The sequence below is a fragment of the Triticum aestivum genome, chromosome 7A (genome assembly GCF_018294505.1).
Source record: "Triticum aestivum cultivar Chinese Spring chromosome 7A, IWGSC CS RefSeq v2.1, whole genome shotgun sequence".
NCBI lineage: Eukaryota > Viridiplantae > Streptophyta > Magnoliopsida > Poales > Poaceae > Triticum > Triticum aestivum.
The window spans coordinates 671,352,421-671,364,279 of NC_057812.1; the positions used below are offsets into that span (position 1 = coordinate 671,352,421).

The window sequence follows — 11,859 nt, forward strand, 5'->3', positions numbered from 1 at the left end:
CCAAAGGATGGGCAACCGACATGCTGAGTACCCCCTAATCTAGGACTCCGTCAACAGGTGGCTCAATAGTATCTCCTATGGCTCTTGTCATAGAAGCATTGGCTTCCACTAGTGATGTGCAGATTGGCACATTGCCCGCGCTTAGATTGGTAGTGTGCCGAGGTGGACAATAGAGCAAGAGGAGCTGCTAAAGGTGTATTCACGTAAGTGTGTGCTGGTTCAGAACGGTACTGTGCTGAGGTGGACAATAGAGCAAGAGGAGCATCTAAAGGTGTATTCACGAAAGCGAGGTGAGGGTATTGCACATCAGGTGGAGCAACTAGATCAGCCACCGGCGGAACAAGGTAGTACTGATGTGACTTCCATCTCCTCGGGGATCAGGCTGAAGGGCCAGTGGCCTTGAGGAGAACTACTCGAGCAACAGCAGGGATACTATAGAAATGGTATGGGTTTGATGACAATGATATCGGAAACTATTAACTTGAGATGCAAGGAAAGGAAACATAGTCTAATAAGGACTCCAGGACCAATACTAATACTTTCTAACACTCCCCCCCCCTCCTCCGCGTCTTGAGAGTGTCATCGCAACATGAAGAGTCTTCAAAACTTGTCGAGTCAAGCCAAGGGGGTAAGGAAGAGATAGGCACATTAGAGAAAGACACTGCATCAATAGAAGATACAAGATAATTATCAAGAGAAGATGGGTTGTCCAAGGTAGATCGCACATCAAGAGAATAAAACATTGCACAGAAAATCATAGCCCACGACAATTGACGGCGAAAGAAGCTCGACGGCTAAGACAATCGGCGTAGATCGGCAATGCAAAAGGAGTCCATGAAAATCCTATAGAAAACAAGGGCATGCAGGCCACAAAAGTTGTATCGAAAGGACCAGGACCAGAGAAAGGCTGACGGACAAAGGTATTGTGGACTCGCATGGCATGAGAAACACAAAATATCAATTTGGCGGCCGCTGTGAAAAATATAAAAAACTAGAAAACATAAACTAGGCGACGGCTAAAAGACGAGGGGTGTTGGCAGCGGAAGAAACATGAAGCCTTTTTCATGGATTGATATTACAAAAGATACTAGGTAGTAGCAGCCGATCAGGAACTACACACGTGGCCAAAAGAAGCCAAAGCAGTGCAGCTGTAGTAGAAGAGCAGCACACTAGCATTAGCAGCAGGAGAGCAAGCGTGCCGGTAGTAAGAAGCAAAGGGTAGCGACACAGCAGCCTGATGTGCAACAGAGCAACCGGCCAGGAACAGCGCACAAGAACAGAGTAGCACATGCAACCGGAGCAAGATGGCGGGCGGCAGAGCCTGGTGCAGAGAGTCAAAAGCCTCGGAGGTCGCATGTTGGTGGTGTCCCAGCTGCCACATAGAGCCAGTAGCGTGGGCAACACACTTAATAGAGGAGCACCAGTAGGGCGCACACACATCGACAAAGGAGCAGCAACGGCTGCAACTGAGCGTGCAGGGGAGCAACGCGGGAGGCACGATCTGGATGGAGCTTCTATGCGAGAACACAACCATGGGAGATTGGGAGGCAGGGGCAGTGGTGGACGACACGGCCTAGAAGACGGCCGGAGGCTGCCAACGTAGGTCGGGTGGGAGAGGCGTGATCCAGCGGGAGAGACCTGCGGCAGGATAGTTGACTTCCAACGAGGGAGACCTACGGGTGGGCATGATCCAGCGGGCGGCTGCTTGCGAAGGTCGGACCTGCAGATGGAGCCAGACGAATCATTTCAGGAGGCATCAACGACGGGAGCGACACGAATTAGATCGGGAGGGGAGTTGCAGCGCCCGAAGAAACCCCTAAACCTGGGCTCATGATATCATGTTATGATGCAACTTATCTCTATTGCAAGGCCCAACTTACCTCTATTACACAAGACTTGAGATACAAGGAAAGGAAATATAGCCTAATAAGGACTCCAGGACCAATACTAATACTTCCTAACAGAAACTATGTTCCCTATGAAGCATTATCTCCAGCCAACAAAGTGTTTGTTGCCTCTCTTTAGTGTGTGTCAATTCCGACTGACTGGAAAAAGGCAAAGGAGGACTCAAAGTGGCGGGTGGCCATGGTGGAAGAGCCGGAGGCTCTGTGTAAGAATAAGACATGGGTATTAATACCCCTTCCAACAGGAAAGAAAGCAGTCAGCTGCAAGTGGGTATACATAGTGTACACTGTGAAGCAAAATGCAGAAGGAAAGGTTGAGAGGTACAAAGAAAGGCTTGTGGCGAGGGGTTACAGCCAAACATACGACATTTACTACGATGAGACCTTTGCTCCAGTAGCAAAGGTGAACACCGTGAGGATTCTGCTCTCCTGTGCAGCAAATTTCGAGTGGCTTTTACACCAACTTGATGTGAAGAATGTCTTCTTGCATGCGGACTTGTAGGAGGTATACATGGAGATTCCACCTAGGTTCTAGACTTCTGAGAGAGACTATTGTCAAGGTATGCAGTCTAAAGAAAGCTCTTTACGGACTGAAGTTGTCTCCAAGAGCTTGGTTTGACAAGTTTAGACGGATGGTCTGTGACATGGAGTATGGATGATGAAATGGTGACCATACATTGTTTTATAGACACTCTAAGGCCTCATTCGGTTTGGAGGATTTTTATAGGAAAAACATGGGAACAAGGATTCCAGAGGAAAATTTCCTATATATGCATTCGGTTTGTAGGAAATCCGTAAAGGAATTTCGTAGGAATACTATTCATTTCCTATGCTTTTGGAGGAAACTACACATCCACTCAAAGCTCATTTTGCGCGTAGGAACGAGGCAAGTCAATTCCTTAGGGTGGCAAGTGCCATCCTATCAAATTCCTATACTACTTCAAATTCCTACGTTTAGATTTCCTCCAAACCGAATGAGCCCTAAAGGGACAATAACCATCGTCGCAGTTTATGTTGTTGACATCATTATCGCCGGCGAAGATGACGTAGAGATAGCAAGGTTAAAGGGGTGCCTAAGTAAGGCATTTGAAGTTAAAGATCTTGGTCGACTCAAGTACTTCCTTGATATAGAAGTGGCAAGGTCTGAAAAAGGAATAGCTCTTTCTCAAAGTATACCCTGGACCTCATCTATGATGTTGGCATGTTGGGTTGTCGAGCTGCTTCAACCCCAATTGATCAGAACCATAAAGTGTCTGCCCAGGCTCTTGTAGTTATGGATTATTGCCTTACGTAGAATGATCTTATATGATTTATACATAAATTTATTGCCATACTTAAGTGGCATCATGTCTATTATACATAGTATGAATTATCATCACTGCTCTTGGTTCTTGTCAGTTGTCACATGCTTGAAAGCACTAATGATTTCCCATTAAAAAGTAGTAATATTTTCTCCTTGATGCTTATATACATGTCGCCTTAAATGATCCTAAGGATGAAATAATGATAGTTTTTGTGTGATTTCTGATTTTTAGTGTTGTCATGGTGATGGTTCAACTAAAGAAAAAGAGAAGCTGGAAGGCAACATTTGCAGGGTTTTGGATTTGTTTAGTATGTAGCATTGAACAGCAGGGGTCAGCTTTGAGCCCTTATAGACCTGCAATGTTGTATGGCACTGAGTGTTGGCCGACTAAAAGGTGACATGTTCAACAGTTAGGTGTGGCGGAGATGCGCATCTTGAGATGGATGTGTGGCCACACAAGGAAGGGCAAAGTCCGGAATGATGATATACGAGATAGAGTTGGGGTAACACCGATTGAAGAGAAGCCTGTCCAACATCGTCTGAGATGATTTGGGCATATTTAGTGTAGGCCTCCAGAAGCTCCAGTGCATAGCGGACGACTAAAACGTGTTGATAATGTCAAAAGAGGCCGGGGTAGACCGAACTTGACATGGGAGGAGTCCGTAAAGAGAGATCTGAAGGACCGGAGTATCACCAAAGAACTAGCCATGGACATGGGTGCGTGGAAGCTTGCTATCCATGTGACAGAACCATGAGTTGGTCCCGAGATCTTATGAGTTTCACCTCTGGCATACCCCAACTTGTTTGGGACTAAATGCTTTGTTGTTGTTGTTGTTGTAGTGATTGATAATGTATGTCTAACAGCATTACAAGCACGATCCCCAGCTAACTTATATTTTCTTATATATTTTCACCTTTGGATAACATAGTTGATGCTTACCGCCTGGTCTTACTTTTCATGTTAGCATATTGTATTAATTAATGACATTAACTCTTGAGATGACCTGTGAAAAGAACTTCATCTTTTAATATCCATTGCAGGTGTTGTTAACCACTCGTTTTCTTCAGCATGAACATCATCTTGGTCGGCCTATTAACCAAGTAAGTTGCACATCTTGAATAGCATAGCTCAGTTGGAATCTACACTTTTTTAACTTAATTACTGTATCCTGTTTCTGTGAGATATTTGTTTCTGTATAATATATTCTATTTTAATGATCGGCTCACATGAATGTAGATATTTGGCCAGCTTTGAGTTTCAAACTTCAGTAGTCGCAATGGAAAAAGAAAATTATCCCTTGCCCCTCTTCTTAGCAAGTTCATATTTTTATTTTAAATTGCCACTTATGCTACATTTTTGCTGTTTTGTATTTGGCAGAATCTAGGTAGCCTTTTGATGGATTTCCTGTATTGTTTGTGTGTAAGTGAGTATGTATGAACACTTTATTGTTTAAAACACAAGGGAAAAGATTAGTGCCTGATGTGGAAAGAGCGTGTAAAGTATGCTAGAATGACTATTGGACCCTTGTGTATGGTTTCTCTTTTGGGATAGCTAAATTAGCAATATATTGGTGCATCTGACCTCTAACTGCTTTCAAACATTCTGGATGACAGGAATGTGTTTGATCCACGCCATATGCGTATTTCCATCCAAAGTAGATGAATTTATTTGAACCGAGAAAGAGGGCACAGGTAATAAAAGTCGTTGTCAGTAATACATTGTTTCTTTCTGTCACCTCTTTGCCCTGCTAACAATGTGGGCAGGAATTGTTTCCGGGTCCACCAATGCATCAAGGTTGGTTCAAATTATCTTTTCTGGACTGGTTGAATCCATCCTTTGCTGTCTAGAGCTTTTGGAGTTGTGGCATCCTGTGATTATGCTCTTTTATGTGGTATAATTCGTTTGACCGGGGAATCTCGGTATTAAAATTTAGTCTTTGCACGGTACTAGTACTAATGTGTTCTTTGTTTGGCCTTTGAAGATACAAATATTTGTCCAGCGAATCACGGATCAATAAGTCTTACGGTATTTTCTGATGCTTTTCATGGCAGGCTTTTGCTGATGCTTTTGCTGTTCTAGAAAACGAGCTACTGCAGTTCAGTGCAGAATGTAACATGCCTGCATCATCATTTAGCCTACTGAGGGAAATAATTCCAAGTATTGATTCTAATGAGTTGTAGCAATGGAAAGAGCCTGTGATTCCACAAGCTACAGGAACTGTTGGGTTGGAATGGCCTCTGCTGTGTCTAGACACCGAGTTACTTACTGCAGCTGGTGGAAAAGGTCAGTAGAGATAAATTTCCAAGCTGGTCTTAATTCTAGGTTATTTTCTTTTTTCTGCTGCACATCTTAATAGTAGTCCTATGAGTTTTTAGCGCTAGTAGGTGTGAAAACATTGATCGAAAAATGTTCATATTCAGGTTTTCTATTTAGTGCAGGCTTGTTCGAAGGTACAATGCCAGCTGCCCTTCTCTCGCCTCTGGCTGCTTAGAACCCGAAACCGTTGATTGAGGTATTAGGCCGAATTGGATGCAAGAGCAAGATGGTGCTGCACTCTGCACACAGAAGGTACAGCACCTATCACTTCTGTAATACGAGCATATCTAATCACTTTGTAAGTATGTAAATCTCATCTACTTGATACCATAAACGATAGATCCTTAACCTCGTGCCGGTGGTATGTGCTGCCAAGGATGCGGAAATGGAATCGCCTAATGATGTGTGCTGCCAGACCTATAAGGTCACTGAGGAGCAGTACAGCAGGTCCGCACAGAACTCCAGATCCGGAGGAGCACTCGGGATAAGCTCTAGCAGAGGCTCTACATGTTTCCTGAATCATCTGTTCTCTGAACCTTAGGAAATGCCTAAGGAAAATCAGAACATCCTGGAACAAGTTCTTTGTGCTTTTGGCAGTCAACATCAGCTTGTGGAACAGGAAATGGAGAAATTCTACGAAGGAGGCTACCTGTGTTCGGAAACAGAGTAGGAAGCAACTCCTACTTGGAGCTGGTACAAGGCTTGATACTGGATGTGGTGTCCGGTGTAGCAAAGCGATTTTCAGATCGTCGTTTCTCTGGAACAGCAAGATTGTTCCTTGAACACACCAAGAGGGTAACTGCCATGATTACTGCCGTGATCTCGAGTACCAGATTCTTCGTTGCAGTTACTCGCCAATGGGATTGCCGAGCTACTCTTCAGTTACAGTCAGAGCAATCTTTATGGCATCAGGGACATGGTCAGGTGACGGCGTTGGCTCGTCTTATAAAGGCAGACTTCGTTTCCTGCAGCTGATGAGATTCAAGTTGCTGCTTTTGTAGCGAAGCACACTTCGGTTCCTGCTTTCGTAGCGAAGCAGATTTAAGTTACCGCTTTTGTAGTTTACTCCAACACAAATTTGAAACTAGCATGTTCTTGATTTGTTGCGCTGATGTAGTGATGTTCTTGCGCTTTCTTTCTTGTGCAAGTATCGATTTTTGCTTTCTCTGTCACAAGCTATTCTCAGAACTAAGAATTCTTTAAAAAAAATACACATGTAGTAGATGTTAACGTGATATGTACACTTTGCATTTCTTCCTTCTAAAGTAACTAGTAAATGTGTACATGCAATGCACGTTAATACTAGGCAGTATATTAATTGCGCGGATATTAGGTAGGATATTATTTACGTGTTAATTATATGATTAGCACAATATATGGTATGGTATTAATTACATGCTAAACGTGTTGAGCTATCGATATTAGAGCAGTCTAGGTCGTTGGATTGACTTGGATTGATGGTCAAGATTAGTTGGATCTGCCACTTTGGGTCCTTTTATATTGGTATAGATATAGATATAGATACACATTTGGTGTGACAAGAGGACATTCGTGGTGGGCTAGCAAGGCCACTTTTTGTGCACAAATTTATTTCCTGTCATTCACTAGCAATAAAAATGCATTATGTTGCACTATTTTTCTTTCTTATTGCAAATGTGGACGTTACCAGTTAGAAGTCCATTTCAAACTAACAACCCTTAAACTCACTTTGGTTTAAAATCTTTGAGATACTAAGCTCCCTCTATTTGAGCATGTTCTACAAGGCATTGCTTAGTTTTTAGTTTTTTATTACTTTATTTCTCTTTTGGTTTTAATATTATTTTTGATTATTTATTTTGAATTTTTTTTCACATTTGTATTCATGATTTTTTTAAAAATCATGACATTTTTTTAAAACCAATGAACATATATTAAATTTCATGAATAATTTTTAAAGTGAATATTTTGAAAGTTCATGAACTTTTTAAGGTCTGTTAACATTTTTTAAATTTGCAAACCATTTTTTAAATTCATGAATATTATTTGAAATACTTCAAAAAATCACAATTTATGATTTATTTAATTTGCATCATTTTTTAAATCCTTGCACATCTTTCGATTTAATGTACTTTCTCAAATAAAAATGATGGAAGTATTCTTTTTGAGCTAGCAGTAGAGCGAGCTGAAGAAAAAGGCTAAAGGATAAAACCAAGGCAACATAGATAAAAACAGAGAGAAACATCCAAGCAAGCGAGCGAAACAAAGGATAAAACCAAGGCAACACAGATAAACCAGAAGAAACAACCAAGTGAGCGAGCGAAACACGGATAAAACCAAAGCAACACAAATAAAACCGAATCGAAACATTCGATCGTAATAACTTGCTAGAGAAAAACTAGTTACTTTCACGAATGAAAAACAATGTGGCGGCCGGTAGCAGTGTAGTACTATTCAAACCTACGAAAACTAAATATGCTATCCTTACGGCTCACGCCAACACAAATTGCCATAACAAATGCTCGATCATTTTTTGTTAGGAAATTATTTGCTTGCAAACTAAATATGCTATCCTTAAGGCTCACGCCAACACAAATTGCCATAACAAATGCTCGATCTGACGTCAGATTTTTAGCATTAATAAACAATCCTGTTGAAAAAACGAGAATGTCCACATAAAAAACAACATTTTTCTTTTCAAAATCCAGACATTTTTTCAAGGTAACAGCCAGCGTGCCTGCTGTGCCGCCGTGCCGCCCCGAATAGCAGTTGGGGCGTGCCTGGGCTCGAGAGTGCAGCATGCGGGCCGGCACGGGACGGCCCGTTTACTAACCGTGTGCCGTGCCGGCCCGTTTGACGAGCTTTGCCCAATCAGTCGGAATCCTACTCATTTCTCAAAAAAAAAGTTGGAATCCTACTCACTTGCCACCTCCACCTTCTCCTCCCCGGCGCCGCCGGCCTCCACCAGCCAATCGCGGGTCCGGCTCGTCGAGCCCCCAAATCCGGCCGGATCCACCAGCCAAACGCGGGTCCGGCTCGTCGAGCAAGCCGGCCAGCCTCGCCGACACCGGGACACCAGGCCTAGCCCTCATCCGTCGGCGCTCGCGCAGGGTCCTCATATCCAGCCTCGAGTGACGTCAGTGAGCTGCCCTTCGCCTCCTCTGCCTTCACGCCTTTCTCTTCGCCTGCTGAATCGTGCTCACACGCGTCCATGTCCACCCTTCTGATCTGAGGCACAGGCCTTCACCATGGAGAACACCTGCATAAGCTTCACCGCCGTCGCGCGCTCGGTGCGGATGCTCAAGATCGACGGCTTCAGCCTGACCGAGAGCATGGACCACGACGACTGCGTCAGATCCAGGTGGAGCTTCGACGGGTATGAGTGGGTGGTCCGCGTCTACCCCGCGATGAGCTCTGCCGGCGGCGGTGCGTACGTGGTGTTGGAGGTGGCCTTCCTCAGCAACAGCAAGCCCCGCAGGGGCAGCGTGAGGGTGGCCATAGGATGCCGGCTGGTCGACCCGAGAGGGATACTCAAACCGTCCAATGAAATCAGCATCTCAAAGGTGTTCAGTCGCCCCCAGGAATGCTCGACCAAGGCGGCGGTCGTCGGGCGGCGCGCGCTGGCGGCGTCGGCGTTTCTCTGAGGCGATTCCTTCACAATGGAATGCAGCATTGAGGTTCTTAAGGAGCTGCCTGATATGGTGACGGACCCTGTCGAAGAAGTGCCGGTGCCATCCTCAAACTTGGGCCGGCACCTGGCTCTACTCATGTCGGGTCGGGTTTTCGATCCGATAACCCGTTAATAGCCCCGACCAATGGGGATTTTCCACGTGTAAAATCATCATTGGCTAGAGGAAACACGTGTCGGCTCATCGTCGGGACAGATGCCATCCACTCACTGGACAGAAGGCGCCTATGATACGTCGACATGTGGCACGGCCCAACAAGTTTAAATGGGCCGGCCCAACTAAAGGCCCACAAGATTTTGCGGACCATAATGGGCCGGCCCAGCTAAAGGCCCATGAGATTTTGCGGACCATAATGGGCTGGCCCAGCTAAAGGCCCACAAGATTTTGCGGGCCATAATGGGCCGGCCTAGGTAAAGGCCCACAAGATTTTTGTGTGCCATAATGGGCCGGCCCAGGTAAAGGCCCACAAGATTCTTGTGGGTCATAATGGGCCGGCCCAGCTAAAGCCCCATGAGATTTCGCTGACATTAATGGGCCGGCCCAGCTGTAGGCCCACAAGATTTTGAGGACCCTAGTAGGCTGGCCCATTAACTGGCTGCCATGTTTTGGGCCAAATGCCGGCCCATATTTGATCCGGTCCATTAATGGCCTGCCACGCTCCGGGCCTAATAGTGGCCCATATGAGATCCGGTCCATTAAAAGCCTACCACTTTCTGGGCCAAATTACGGCCCAGATCAGGTCCGGCCCTTTAAGAGGCTTTGGGCTCAATTATGGCCCATATCAGATTCGGCCCGTCAACTAGACAATATGCTTTTGGGCCCACTTGCTAAAGGCCCACTTAGTAATTCGGCCTGATATTAGCTTTGGCCAGTTAAGGGCCCGTTTAACATTTCGACCCTATATTAATTTCGGCCTGTTGAAAGCCCGTCATATAGTTGGGCCTAACTATGGCCCGGTTTGCATCCGGCCTGCTCGTAGTCGATATCTGATTGGGCCAAACAAGGACCCAGACAATTTTGGCCTGTTAAAAGCTCGTGATTTGATTCGCACAATCATGGGCCAGGGTTCATTTCGGGTTGCTGCGTAACTAGTAGGAATTAAGAACAAACCTACTCTATACAATAAAGAAATTACGGCATAGTAACTAAGAATAAACCTACACTACACAATAAAGGATTTAAGGTATATTACATCCACTGGGCATCAAAGTTCGCCACCAGTGATCATAAAGCGCAACGAAGAAGCAGATTACAAAAACTGGGCACCATTGCAGCGTAACAAAATAATACTGAACCGAGACCACTTCCAAGACAGTTCAAGAAAGGTTAGCCTTGCGGGGGAACTGCTGCGCAAGCTGCTGAGTAAGGCTGTGAGACCGGCCTAGCATGTCGGTCATAGCTTCTAGGTGTAGTTGTTTAGCGATGAGGTTCTCATTGGTGTTCTCCGCAATCTTTCTTAGAGATAGGACTTCAAGTCGAAGTTGAGTTGCAGAATGCCTTTCTGCTAGAACTTGGGACTGAAGAAGTCGAACTGATTCAGACAACGAATTTTGTGAGCTTGTCTGACTGTTAGTCTCAAGTAACTTGAACACTGTATCAAGACAAGACTTTGGGGTTGTCTCGCTATCTTCAAGATGTTTTGCCTTCTTTGCTGCAATATATGTTGGGTTTGTCTCACAGCCTTCAGCAGACTTGTGCATGCCATTAGGCATATCACCCTGAAACAAAGCAGAGAGATGACATGTTTTGCACGTGTATAGACAAAGATGATAACTGTTCTGTCAATTCTATCCAATTTCAAATTAGAAAATAAAGAGTATGTTCAAAATATCAATAGCATAATTTGGCATTGTTCATAATGCGGGGAGCTTCACCACACTACTGGATTACCATGTCAACATAACAAGCATAGATGAAGGGAAAATAAAATCATTGTATCTATTTTGGATAATGTGCATGGCATGTTGTTCATATCACCAGCCACATCAGTAAGATAAAACAGGAGATGACAAGGTGCAAACGTGGGCTGCTTCACCACACACTAGATTATAGATCCACAAAAACAAGCATACATATAGGGAGTATTAAGTAATGTGCATGGTATGAATAAGGAATTTGGTTTTACAAGTAAAACTTAGAACTTACGGTTCTTACGAACATGCATTTTGGTAGAAACAACAAACTAAACAACAGTAAACGATAGGGAGTATGAGCAAATTAAACAGCAGTTGAGGATAAAGGCGTTAGAAGGACTGACTTACATTAACAGTTAACACCGGCTTTATAATGCCCTTCTCCATGGCAAGGGAAGGATAACTCAAGAATTTCAGCACATAATCTTCTTCATAAGCATTGCTTGTACTCTACATTTTGTAGAGAGTAATTATAGATATGATAATACTGGAAGGGATAGAGGATAATGAAGATAAGATGCAGATTGATGCTACATAATTAACTACCAATCCCTGGAAGTACAAGCGTTACAGGACAAAATGTACTGACAAGAGCAATGGGCTACACTTCTGCACTGGCATTGTCTGTGTATTCTACTTGTTGGTAAGATTAAATATAGATATGATCTTTTTTAGTAAATGGTGGGCGAGGGAGATAAGATGCATAATGCTACAAAATGAACCAATCCCTCTTCCCATAATACAAGAGTGTTTTGAG

At 44.2% G+C, this 11,859-nt stretch overlaps 1 long non-coding RNA gene across 15 annotated transcripts in view; it reads left to right on the forward strand.

Moving 5' to 3' along the window:
- LOC123149153 (uncharacterized) overlaps positions 1–6,735 on the forward strand; it is a 32,282-nt gene extending 25,547 nt beyond the window's left edge. For 10 of the 15 annotated variants that reach the window (XR_006474427.1, XR_006474423.1, XR_006474434.1 and 7 more), the window contains 4 exons: positions 4,249–4,308; positions 4,822–5,491; positions 5,647–5,776; positions 5,865–6,735. This is a non-coding gene — a long non-coding RNA (uncharacterized lncRNA). Of the gene's footprint in view, positions 1–4,248; positions 4,309–4,821; positions 5,492–5,641; positions 5,777–5,864 lie in introns of all 15 variants that reach the window. The other 5 variants (XR_006474428.1, XR_006474436.1, XR_006474435.1 and 2 more) reach the window with 5 other exon arrangements.
- The last annotated feature ends 5,124 nt before the right edge of the window (positions 6,736–11,859 follow it).